The 13,972-nt window shown below is 46.1% G+C and overlaps 1 long non-coding RNA gene across 1 annotated transcript in view; it reads right to left on the reverse strand.

The window, feature by feature from the left end:
- The window catches only part of LOC123580181, a 70,465-nt gene that overhangs the window by 29,812 nt on the left and 26,681 nt on the right, over nucleotides 1-13,972 (reverse strand). The window contains exon 3 of the long non-coding RNA XR_006703161.1: nucleotides 3,192-3,371. This is a non-coding gene — a long non-coding RNA (uncharacterized LOC123580181). The remainder of the gene's footprint in view (nucleotides 1-3,191; nucleotides 3,372-13,972) is intronic.

Raw genomic sequence — 13,972 nt, forward strand, 5'->3', positions numbered from 1 at the left:
TTTCTGTAACAAATAAGCCCCCAAATTTCAATGGCTTCAACTCTCCCCATATTGCTCACAGAGTAGTCCAACGAGGCAATTCCTAGTCCTTTCCCAAGGTCTATGGACCTTTCCTCCATGTAATGATTCAAGGACCCAGGCTCCTCCCGGTTTTGGCTCTGCCAGCCTCTTGGACCACCAGAGTCTTCTTCTAGCCACTGGAAGAATAGAGAGAAGTTCCCATCCACTTCTTAAAATCTACCACGCAGGATGGCACAAAAACAGACACATAGACCAATGGAATAGAATAGAAACCCCAGAACTAGACCCACAAACGTACGGCCAACTCATCTTTGACAAAGCAGGAAAGAACATCCAATGGAAAAAAGACAGTCTCTTTAACAAATGGTGCTGGGAGAACTGGACAGCAACATGCAGAAGGTTGAAACTAGACCACTTTCTCACACCGTTCACAAAAATAAACTCAAAATGGATAAAGGACCTGAATGTGAGACAGGAAACCATCAAAACCCTAGAGGAGAAAGCAGGAAAAGACCTCTCTGACCTCAGCCGTAGCAATCTCTTACTCGACACATCCCCAAAGGCAAGGGAATTAAAAGCAAAAGTGAATTACTGGGACCTTATGAAGATAAACAGCTTCTGCACAGCAAAGGAAACAACCAACAAAACTAAAAGGCAACCAACGGAATGGGAAAAGATATTTGCAAATGACATATCGGACAAAGGGCTAGTATCCAAAATCTATAAAGAGCTCACCAAACTCCACACCCGAAAAACAAATAACCCAGTGAAGAAATGGGCAGAAAACATGAATAGACACTTCTCTAAAGAAGACATCCGGATGGCCAACAGGCACATGAAAAGATGTTCAACGTCGCTCCTTATCAGGGAAATACAAATCAAAACCACACTCAGATATCACCTCACGCCAGTCAGAGTGGCCAAAATGAACAAATCAGGAGACTATAGATGCTGGAGAGGATGTGGAGAAACGGGAACCCTCTTGCACTGTTGGTGGGAATGCAAATTGGTGCAGCCCCTCTGGAAAGCAGTGTGGAGGTTCCTCAGAAAATTAAAAATAGACCTACCCTATGACCCAGCAATAGCACTGCTAGGAATTTATCCAAGGGATACAGGAGTACTGATGCATAGGGGCACTTGTACCCCAATATTCATAGCAGCACTCTCAACAATAGCCAAATTATGGAAAGAGCCTAAATGCCCATCAACTGATGAATGGATAAAGAAATTGTGGTTTATATACACAATGGAATACTACGTGGCAATGAGAAAAAATGAAATATGGCCTTTTGTAGCAACTTGGATGGAACTGGAGAGTGTGATGCTAAGTGAAATAAGCCATGCAGAGAAAGACAGATACCATATGGTTTCACTCTTATGTGGATCCTGAGAAACTTAACAGAAACCCATGGGGGAGGGGAAGGAAAAAAAAAAAAGAGGTTAGAGTGGGAGAGAGCCAAAGCATAAGAGACTGTTAACATCTGAGAACAAACTGAGGGTTGATGGGGGGTGGGAGGGAGGGGAGGGTGGGTGATGGGTATTGAGGAGGGCACCTTTGGGGATGAGCACTGGGTGTTGTATGGAAACCAATTTGGCAATAAATTTCATATATTAAAAAATAAATAAATAAATAAAAAATAAAATAAAATCTACCACGCAGGAGTGACACACATGACTTCCACTCAAATTCTGTTGGTGAGGACTTGTCACCAGCCAGACACAGACGCAAGGTTAACTGGGAAATATAGTCCCTATGTGGGCTGCCACCTCCTGGCAGTAACTCCACACAGTGGGAGGGGGGAGCGTGAATGACTGGTAGGTGCAACACCAGCGGTGGCTATCACACAGCCTGGTCCCAGATACTCTGTTAGCAGTTACTAAGCCTGTCATCTGGCCTCCATCAGACATCGGAGCTGGTGTCTTCTCAGAGTATCTCTAGCCCCTCCTTAACTGGTATCAGCATTGCAGCACCATATGGCCCCAGACATCCCCTGGCAGAAGCCTTTGCTACAAACCCCCAACCTCTCACCACAGCTGTCTTGTGACAGGCTTTTGGCTTGAACCCTCGGCCTGACCTCACCTTGCTGCTCTCTTCACCCTTCAAGGGCCTTTCTACACAGCTATGTCCTCCTGGCACCCCAGACAGGAAGCTGAGCAGAGGTCTCCTACAGGAGGGCTCAGTGCCTCTCCAGCCTACCTCCAGGCCAAGGAGGGCAGGTCCTGCATGACGCATGGGCCTCCATACTTGCTTGTCCTCTGTTTCTCATCTCCATCCCACAAGCTACTGGGCCAGGAAGTACAACAGTCCCTCCCTTCCTTTTCCTGTCTTGTTGGGCTCTCCCTCTGATAGAAGCCGAGGATTCCCAAGCTGCATCTCCTTTGCTGGACCAGGATCCCCAATCCCCAGATCTTGTGAGTGTTGGCTGCTAAGGCTAACAGCGTCCCCTTTCTTGGAGACTTGCCTCTGGCAGGATCTACCTCACCTTCGAGATTACTTCTCCTCCCCAGTCAGTGACTTCCAGTGGCCATTGACTAAATGGCATGGGGTACAAATGCCAGCCCCCTTGTCTCAAGTGGGGACCAACTCAGTGATACAATTCATGTTCCAGAGCCCCTCGTGGGGTTAGGCTGAGGCTGGCCTCACTCCTTCCCTCCCAAGAACACCCTGCCATAAATCGCTCTTACCAGAGGCCCCATCTCAGCTTCTGATTCTAGAGCACCTGGCCCAACACACTGCCTTGCACCAGATCCACCTCTTCTTTCTCAAGATGGCACCTTCCACCTTCTTTTGCCAGAGCCATAATGGCAAACAGGAGGCAGGAAAAGAGAAATCAGTGTACAGCTAACAGAACGTGCTTTGGGAAGTGCAATGAAAATATCACACAAAGACCCTTCAGGGTCTTGAGCACCATGTTGTCTGTCAAAACTGTTGCCAGCAACCCTAGCATGGCCCTGGAGCTCTGCTTCTTGGAGGGAGGCCACCCACCAAACCAGGGAGATTTCGTGGACAAGTGCTCTGAGTTCAGCAGCAAGGCCTTGACCCAGACCCCATCTGGCCTCATCCTGGCCTTCCCAAAGCAAAGCCCACTCCTTGTTACTACATTAACCATGTGGGGGAACAGACATGCAATGCGAACAGATAAGAACCAGAGAGAAAGAGAGAGCATCACCTTCTGACAGGTCCGAACACCTCTTTCTCTGGCCCATCAGGAAATCCATACCCTCTCCCCAGGCCTACTGGCTGGCCCTGTTCTGGGACCTGCCATCCACAAAGGAAGTGCTTTCAGGGCTTGTGCCTGTGGATCTGAGTGGAAGGCGAGAGAGGGACAGCGACAGAAGCGCCCACCGGCCTGCAGCAATGGGGAGAGGGTGGGGAAGGTAAAAGGAGAGGGTTAAGAGCCTGGCAGTCCACACAAACACCTTCCACGCTGCACCCCTTTCAATTTCTTTTCCGTGAATTTAAATGCATTCTGTCACAGTGAGTTATGTCACCCGGAGGAAATGCCCAACTCGGCGACGTTTTTAAAGATTATTTTTTAGATCACCTATCACTATCCATTTGAGGAACGATTGTTCAATCTGAAAAAATAAATTCAAAACTGTCCCCATCTAAGCAAGATGGAAAAATAACTTTCCCTATTCTTTCCTTTTCTTTCTATTTTTTTTAAAGAATGCTTATTTCTGAAGGACAGGTTTGAAAATCTGTTTTCACCTTGACTTTCTGGCTGGATCTGAGTTGGTAAGGGGAATATCATGCCCTGTCATAGGAATAAACAAATGAATGTACAGCCAGCTGTGTGACCTCAAGCAATTCACTTAACCTCTCTGAGCCTTAATCTCCTCAACTGTTACACTGAGATAACAATACCAACCCCATGGTCATCAAATGAAATGATGTCCAGGACAATCCTTGAATGTGAGACAGATGTAAAGTGTCTGTTCCACTAAAATGTCAATTCTTCAAGGGAAGGGAAGAGGCTCTGACCAATTCTGCCCTCCCAGTGGATCTTGTGCAGGGCCTGGCCCACAAGAAGTGTAATACTTGCTGGATGGTTGGATGGTTGGATGGGCAATGGCTTGGTGGGTCCATGTCTGAACATACAAAGAGATGGACGAACGAAAGAAGGATGGATTGATGCAATGGTGTGCTGAAAAACAGCTATCAAAAAAAAACAAAAAAAAGCAAAAAAAGCCCTCACTTGTACTGTCCTCCAATTTCCATACTGTAAATACTCCCATCATGGCTGATTTCAAGCTACCAAGATGACATCACTGAACACAGAGTTGGAAAGACATGGGCCAAATTGGTGCATACAAGTCTACGAGCAGCTCCTGTGCTCCACTGGATGGATGAATGGATGGATGGATGGAAGGAAGGAGGGAGGAAAGGAGGGAGGGAGGGAAAGAAGATGGAGAGAAATAAAAGGGGAGGAAAGAAGGAAAGAAGGAGGGAAGGAGAACCATAAATAAATGTTCACCTAGAGAAGAAAATAAAAATACTCAGGAACCAGGCAATGCCAGAGAGAGCAAAGCCTGAGGAGCAGGAGACCTGGGTTCACCACCAGTCATCAGTCATCATGGACTAGGACTGAATCCACCCATTTGCTGGAGTAAATTATTTCTTTTTAAGGATGGGGGTGTGGGGTGGAGGGTGGGGTTCACATAATGCAGAACAGTAGTCCTCAATTATTTTTAAGAATTAGAAAACTTTTTCTTTCCACACGAAATCTTACCTGGAAAACACAATAATTAAGGCTAATATTTATTAAGCATTTACTGTGTAATGAATACAGTCCAAGCACCTTGCATGGAATGCCCCATTGAATCCTCCCAACAAACCAGTGAGACAGATAATCTTATTATCATCAGTTTATCAGAAGGGAGGAGGCAGGTATCCAAGGTCACCTAGTAAGCAGGAGGTCCAGGTGATCTCAGTCCTAACCACTCTGCTCTCTTGCCTTGATAGAGCAGAAGGAAAAGAAGGAGCGACCAGCTGAACTGTCCCCTGCAGGCCTTAAGCCCCGCCTTAAGCCCAGCAATCTAGCCCTACAGAAAGCCAGATTGTTGGAAAAACAGCAAGAGGAACATGTACTCATCTTGGTTCTGCCCCTGGCTGGCTCTGCGTCCTTAGAAAAACCTTTTGCGTTCTCTGAGCCTTGGTTTTCTCATTTATAATACAATGTGATCACTCCCTACAACTATTATAAATTACACATTGGGCAATTCTCAGGAGCAGGAGCAGGAGGACTTCGGGAAAAACCGCTTGCATGAGTCACATCACATATGATTTATTTACTTCTAGGACAGCAAGACCCATTTGATTTAGAATGCATCCATTTTGGGGGGCCTTTCTGACATTCTGAAAACAACTGGTAGTAATCATTTCTCTAACTAAATTAAATCTTATAGGGATGACTTTATTCTTAACAATACTTATTTTGAAAGTCATTTACTACTTAGTAATATTTAGTTTCTAGAACTGCCTTCATGTACCATTTTACAAATGTGGGTGAAATAAAACCTGGTTTGTGGGGGGAAGCAGCAAAGAACAAAAGGTTGTCAACCTATTGGGTGTTACTTTCTTTGGGACTCATATCCCTTTGAAAATCTAAGAGAAGTATGCATACTTCTCCTCAGAGAAATGCAGACCCTTTCCAAACTCTGAATGTAACTTTGGGATGGGAAGGATGAGGGGACTGCCAGCCCCAGCAGCCAGGCTCAGAGGGTCTTAGACACAAGAATGTTTCTGAGGCCCCAGGTAATTCTTCAGGTCCACATTTTCGCGTCCTCAATCAATGCAGAAAAATAGCCAGAAGCCACTCAGACAGTGCCTGAGATTTTAACATGAAGAATTCTCTTGATAAATAAATCTCTTAATGAAATACAAGCAATTAAGCTAAAAGTCCTATCAAATGCAACCTGTCACTCAGCAGCCTGACACTTAATTGAATTTCTTTTTCCATCCCCTGGCTCCTTTTCCCTGATAAACAAATTCATTCACTGCAGATCAAGTTTCCCTAACCTAGAAACCAGTGATAGTCAATCAACTAATTGACACAACAAAGACTTCTATTAAAAAAAAAAAAAAGTTCCCCTAATTAAAGTGGGAATGGAATTGTAGAATACTCTGGTGCCTGATATTAATTACTCTGTGGTTAACCCTCTCCTTCCTCCCCAGGGACCTGGCAGCAGCCTGGGGGCATGAGGGAGCCCAGACCCAGATACAAGTCCAAGTTCCAGCTTCATCCTGAGTACGCTGTGTGACCTCCGGAGGTTGCTTCCCCTCTCTGTTTTTCATGAGGTGCAACAGAAGGGATAGAACAAGGTGACTTCCAAAGCTGTTTCCAGCTCTCTCCCATTTTATGATCCAGAAGACAGTCTGATGGCAGAGTCTTCTCTCTGTGGTTGCAGGTTAGCCAGAAGCCTTGAACTGAAAATACAACCCATCTTCTGTGGGCCCCTTCTGCCTCTGCCTGGTAAATGCAGCAGCCCCTGAATGCATACACCCCTCTCCCCATGCATCCACCCATACATCCCCAGCCACATGCCTTACACACATATTTATACCACATCTCCCTGCAGCACACTCCCTCATATCACACACGCACGCGCACACACACACATCCTACATCAAGACCAGGAGTGCACACACTGACGCACAGTCTCACACATGCATATGAAACACACACACACATCTAGACACACGCCCCTCTAGAGAAGAGATACCCTCAAAGCCTTGTGCACACCCCCTTCTCCCTCAGCCCAGTGCATAAGCACACACATATGTAGCCCCAGACCCTTGTAGAGCAAATCCCCCTCAAAGAGGCCATGCACACATGCATTTGCAGATGAATGTGCACACATACACACACACACACACACACACACACACACACACACACACACACAAAAATGTGAGCTGGGGTGGATGGGAGCAGGATTCAGCTTTGGCCAGGGGAGCTCCCAGGATCTCAGAAACCTGGCAACTGACCCAACAGGATTTCCAGGACTATCTGGGTTCTAAAGTTTCTTTTATTCAACTAAAGGCTGCCAAATACCTTCCCTACGCCAGGCATTGTGGGGAGAGTGGTGAACAGACAGACACCGAGCCCAGAAGCAGCTCTGCCCAGACTCAACAGCAAGTTGTGAGGGTCCTATCTTTGGGCTTTGACATACCCAAGGATCTAGTTTAGAGGTGGCTTTCTCAAAACATCACGGTCAAGGTGGCCTTTGAGCTAGGCCTTGCAGGACACAAGAAGGGGTTACCAGGCAGAAACACGACATGAACAAAGACAGGGAGGCTGATAAGTGGGGGGTACTGAGAGATAGTGCCATGCAGGAGTGTGGGCGGCCCAGCTCCTCTGCTCACGGTCTTCAGGGCTTGGGCAAGTCACTTAACATCTCTGAGCTTCAATTCCTCATCTGTAGAATGGGGACAATAGCTGTAGCACCAGAGAAGGACCATCCATTCCTCAACAACAGAGACTGAGCAGCCTCTCTGTGCCAGGCACTGTTCTAGGCATTGGGGCTTGCCGTGAAGACAGAAGAGATGATGAATACCAGCTCTCGGCATCATGTCTGCACACACTGGGCACTGGGTTGGCAGGGCCCCCAGGGACGCAAAGGGAGTAGAGTGAGTGGGAGGTCCCTTCAACTGAGTGTCAGTGGGAAGACTGAGCTCTGCAATAAATGAGGGCCTTGGTACCCTGGAGCATGGAGGCCAGGAGGGAGCTGACAGAAGGGTGGCAGGGGCTGGGGCTGAGGCTGAGGCTGGGAGGCCGGCTTGGAGGGGATCGTGGAGAACAGTTGGTCACGCAGCCCCCAGACTGAGGCTGCATCTCCAGGTAAGAGACGACGCCTCAGCCCCAAACCCTGTCTCCCACCCCCATTCCTCATGGGGACCCCTTCCAGGGCAGGGGCCTGGCTTCCCCTGCAGTTTGCAAAGCCAGGCCAGGATGGTGATGAGGGGAGCACTTCCCTCCCCCTCAGGCACAGAATGCAGCTCTTGGCATCTCATGCTTTCTGTTGAGCTCATCTCCCTGTCTCTGTTTTCATGTTTTCCTCTCTCACGCTGGCTGTGTGGAGCACATCTCTCAGAAAATACTTGCTTTTGAAAGTTGTTGCCATAACAACCACTTCATTACACGCCAGGCCCAGTATCTCAGAAATGCAGAATCTTTCCTTAAAAGCGTGCGCTGCACATCAAAGGGGAATAGGAGCTCATTATTTTTACATTATTTTGCAGGCAAATAGATATTTTCCAATACACATTTCTTTTCTAAGTTGATTTTCTTGTTCAGTGGAAATGCACATTTCTTTCTTAACGCTTTCCTGCCTGCAGGGTTCAGGGCCTAGAAACCTAAGTTCCTCAAAGCAGGAGGGAGAAGGCATTTCTTTACCGGGATAGTCTTCCCTCAGCCCCCAACACTGTAGGTTCATGAAGGATGGTTTGCTCTAATTCACAATTCAACTGTACCCAGAAATTCCAGAAAAGGCAGAAATTCTCAGTGTAGCATATATACACCTTCGTTGGTGGGGCTTGGTTCAAACCAAGATTTCATAACAAGTGAAGCTAATTAAAAGATCCAAATCAAAACCAAACAAACCAAACCAACAAAAAATCTCAACCATTTGGGATGGAGAGGTGTTCCAGGATTTTGTTTTCTAAACCAGAGGGCACTATCAGAATATAATAGGTCCCTTCAAATGAATGCCTAGCATGTGTCTCCCCCGTCACTAACACATAAGCCCCATGATTATTGTCTGTTTGGCTCACAGCTTATCACCGGCCCCCAGAGCAGTCCTGGGCCCACAGGCACTCAGTAAATGCGTTTTGAATGGACTAATGAATGAACGTGCTGTAAACACTACATCTTATAACAATCCTGCAAAGAAGGGATTATTATCCCCATTGTACAGATGAGGAGCGTGAGGTCCAAAGAAGTTAGTACAATAGTAATATGAAGAGTCATAATTACAGCTGGCACTTTACACTTTCTATGGAAGCATAATATGCATACAGAAAAGGGCATCCATCTTGAGCACACATCTCCCCGTTTCATAAACTGAACACCCCTGAGGAACCAACATCTAGATCGAGAAGCAAAACATCTGGCAGGAGGAATGAGACTTTGACAGTAGCTTCTCAGGTGGCCTCATCACAATCCACTAAGTTGCTGCATGTTTGTCTTATGGGAATTTCTGCATCTACTTTACAACAGAAAAGGCACTACACCTCATGGCCACTATCGTGACGTCTAATATCATTGATTAGTTTTGCCTGTTTTTGTGACTTCTGCAGATGGAGCCATATAGCGGGTCCTCTTTTGTGCCTGGCTTCTTTCCTTCATCACGAGGTTTTTGAGATTCGCCCATGTTGTGGCCTATATATGACCATCATTCACCACTCTGCTAATAGCAGCTCATTTTTTTTTTTAATATACGTATTTTTAATGTTTATTTATTTTTGAGAGAGCGAGAGAGCGAGCACACACGAGTGGGGGATGGGGAGAGAGAGAAGGAGACAGAGGAACTGAAGCGCCTCCAGGCCAACAGCAGAGAGCCCAATGCAGGGCTCAAACTCACACACCGGGAGATCACGACCTGAGCTGAAGTCAGACGCTTAACCAACTGAGCCACCCAGGTGCCCCTACTACCAGTTAATTTTTAATGAGCATTTATTATGTACCTCACAAGGTCCTGTGATCGTCCCAACATTCTAAGATGAAGGCTGTATTTTGAGTGATTTGCCCGGAGGCCCACAAACAGTGAGTGGAGTATCGAACCCAGAACTTTACGGTCCCAAACTCCTGCTGTTGGCAAGAACCTCTTTCCTGGATGACTCAAGGCTATTGCTAAGAGAAGCACGGTCAATAGTGGGCTCGGCCAGGAGCGAGCAGGGAGCTTTTTGCTCCCACACCGAATGGCCCAGCATGCTATGTCCCAGCCTCTCGTGACTGTTTTTATGTCTCCAGTTCCTGACCTGTCCAGCTCTCAGCCGTTCCCACTTGCTGGTACGAATGTGCTTGCCAACAGGTCGCACCAATGGCTCTTCTGTTATTTCTAATCCACCATGACCAGGAAGCCAAAAATATTAGGGCTACTAGAATTGTGTGCAAAACAAGAGATAATGGCTATGAACGTGGACTTGACAGTGAGTGAGTTTACAGATGTATCTGTATTGTGATACAATATCTGTGATAACTGCACTTGTTTGCTCCCTAGGCCCACTGACATAAAGTTTCTAGATCTCTAAGTGCCACTCTAATAGTTTTTCCCCCTTTTGACTGCTTCAGTAAAAAGTCTTTGGTTGGGGCCTGAGGGCTTCATTCTCATCGTGTTCCTATAGCTTGTGCTGATGGTCAGTACCTGACAAGCTAGCTCAGGTTTATTGTAGTCCTGAAACCCCACAAGACAAAGGAACCAGGAGAAACAAAGCCCTTCACAGCTCTCAGAGCTGAGGCAGTGATACCTGGGAGGGAACGGTTTCCCTCCATGCCCGGCACCATGGCAGAGCTGGGGTCCTGTTATCTTGGGATTTCCCAGGTGACTCTGACTCCACCCTCCTGAAGGGCTCCCTCCCTTCCCCTCATGCTCCAAGGTGAGCGGTACACCTACCTGATGCTGGGCTTGCACTGGGTGCTAGGAACACTAACACAAGCAGGATGGGACCCAGGCAGCCTCTTCCCCTGGCAGCTCCCCTGTGCCCAGCCCTCCAAACCGCCCAGGCCTAGGTAGCAGGGCCCTGCTCTAGTTCCTCACCCCAGCCTGTCTACCCTCCGTCAGAGCACTCACTTACCTCCACCGGGCACTTATTAGCTCTCAGTATATTTTTAACAAAAAAACTAAACTTTACTGCCTGCCTTAGCCCTCTTAGAAGAAGCCAAGTTTGCACCTATTAACCAATTCATTTCCATTTCCCTGGAAAGTTCACATCTGAGCTCTGGATTTTCTTCTGAACCAGTTTTTAATATCTTCCTGGTTCCTTCAGTAATTAATGGGTTAAAAAAAAATCCTTGACATGGGTTAAAAAAGAAAAAAGAATTCTGTCCCTTTAGGCTTTCACCCTGAGCATGAGCACTCCATTTTCCTGGTTTCACGCTCCCCTAAATCCTAGGCCTGACACCGGAGAGCATCTCCCTTCACGGATAGAACAGCCATTTGCTTGTTTTCTGACACTTTTTGCAGCAGCCCTGATGGTTGTGCGGTACAAAGCCACTCCGCCCTGAGCCCATAGCTCACATTTGGCAACTGTGTCCCTTTAATGGATGCACACGTGTCTATTGTGAGTACAAACATAATGGTTTCCATGGAGACATGGTCACAATGACTAATTAGACAAAAGAGGGTGTTTTTCAAAGCCTTGAAAGACATCATGGATGTAATAAACGAACATCATCTTATTCAATTGATGTATTCCTTCTCATTTCTCCCCAGAAACATCAATAAATGATCCCTGGTGACTTGACCTCAGATTGGAGTTGGACTCTTTGGCCACCAGTCAGAGCCTGCCAGATTCTCAGTTGCAGGATCCTGATCCTGGCATACATTTCAGAAACAGCCACGAGGCCACTCATCCCCTGCCAGCATTTCCAGACTGGGCCACCCCACTCCCATCCTACCTACTCACTCTCACGATGGCCGTTTAGGGACCAGGGATGGGCTTAGGGGACCTCATCCTCTCCCTTCATCACACCAACCTGACTCAGCCATCAGCTGCCCCACAGGGAGCTCCCTACCACCTTCATTTATTAATTTCAGGGTGTTGGGAATGACTTTTATTGCCTCCTCTCCCCCAGCAAAGCTGTGGGTAGTGAGTATTAACCGTCCTACATTTCAAAGAAAAGTAATCCTTCTCCCCAAGGAGGTGTACCCTAGCATAATGTACTAACAAAATCTCAGAGGTGAGAGAGAAAACAGCCCCAGGTATTTTTTTTTCCAAAGACTGTACACAAACCTGCCTCGGATAATGCTGAGATTAGTCCAAAATCACACTACATAACAGCAAAGAGAATACCTGGACAGAAATGCCTGACCACAAGAAACAGATGCCAACTATGCAAACATATCAACCGACACCCCCAAGAAAAAGAATCACCCAAAGACAAAGAATCCAGTCTAGAAGAAAACATAACCCCAAATCCAGAAGAAAATTTCACATAAGTGCTCTCTGCTACAAAACTATATAATAATACAAATATTTTAAGGGCATAAATTCTCAAGACCAAATGTAAGAGAAGAGATGACAGCAGAGGACAGATGTCATCAAAATTTGGAAGATAAAACATAAATGGATGAGTGGTGACTAACCCAGGAAAAGAAGAAACTATGTGTAGGGTCTGCAGGGTGGGGAAACCAGCAAAGAGAAAATGGACTTGAGCCACAGAATTCTGAATCAACCAGAATACCCTTGAAGGCTGAGGTACAAGAGATGCTGAAACAGGAGTGCCCAAGAGTCAGTACGACAAACATCTAGAACGCCAGCCTCCTTTCCTGACTCTGCAAAGCTAGGAGATGATGCCTCTTACTCAGGAAAAAAAGGTGGGGAGTTTACTCCCTTGGGAAGATTGAAACCAGAGGCTCAAAAATAAACATCGGTCACTGCTAGCGGAGGGTATGAGGTGCTGTGCCAGAATCACCAGAATGAAGTGCCAACTGTGTGCACTGAACAATGCAACACAGAGAAGTCCTTTCCCCACTCAGCCCCAGAACAGGCTGGTGCCCTTGTACAGGGGAGCAAGCAACTCCTCTAGCCCGGAAGAAACCAGCTAGATGGAAAAGACTTGGAGATATCCATATTTGAGGTCTCCTGGTGGCACACCTTGTCCCCTGCCCCTTTACCCCAGAGTGAAGCCCACCAACCAGCAAACCCCTCTCCCCAAACTCACCCAGGGCTTATAGAATGTAACCCTGTTATTTAGAAATACAGATGTAAAACTAAAAGAAAGAGCTTCAAGAGTTGGAAGAAGTTGGCAAGAATGAAGAAAGGCAAGAGGAAAGAGTTGATTTTCCTGGGAAGTACAATTTGACTTTTTAATCTATGTGCATTTATTCTTTTTTAAAAATAGAAAATATTTTTAGAAAAAGAAAAACAAACTTTGAGTAATAAATCTTTAGGCATTCTGGCAGAAAGAGCAAATCATCTGCAAAGGAGAAGCAGCATCAGGCTGGATTCAGGCTTCTATTAGGTGCTAGTCAAAGCCAGAAGATATTGGGAAAATGGGTATTTTCGATTAAAAGAGATTCTGTCCTGCATAGATGTCGTTCAAGTATAAAGGCAACAGGCAGACACTCGCAAATATTAGCTAACTCAGACTGTTATGAATCTCTCTTGTGAAAACTACTTGATAATAAAATCCAGCAAATGAAAAGATAAATAAAAAGTAGAAACTCAGGGAGGGAGAGGAAGACATCATGGCAAAGGACTGAGCATGAGCAATGAATCCATTTAAAATTAGGGTTTATACCAATGTTCAGATATGATTTCAAAGAAATACACATGTTTTAAAACTTAGCAATATAGAATAATACAGAGACGAAGGATGAAGGGAAAGGAAGCAGTAGAAGGTTAGTGTCCTATTCTTTATAAAACAAGGAGTCCACCCATCTATCCATATTAACAGGTACACATGTCATTTAGGGATGCATGATTCTCAGTACGGGGCCAGGGGCGCAGTAGATAATGCATCTGACCACAGATCACAAGATTTTAAGAACACATGGTTCTTTTTGGGAAAATGCAAATTAAAAGCACAATGAAATGTTGCTACATATCTACTAGAATGAACAGACTGTAAATTGACAAAGCCAAGTGCTGGAAAGGACACAGAGCAACTGGACCTCTCCTACATTACTGGTGGAGATGCAAAATGTTCCCTAGGAAAACAGTTTGGCAGTTTCCTATACAGTCAAACACTTACCATTCAACCAGACAATCCCATTCCCAGCCGTA

Source organism: Leopardus geoffroyi, chromosome A3 (genome assembly GCF_018350155.1).
Source record: "Leopardus geoffroyi isolate Oge1 chromosome A3, O.geoffroyi_Oge1_pat1.0, whole genome shotgun sequence".
In the NCBI taxonomy this organism is placed as follows: Eukaryota; Metazoa; Chordata; class Mammalia; order Carnivora; family Felidae; genus Leopardus; species Leopardus geoffroyi.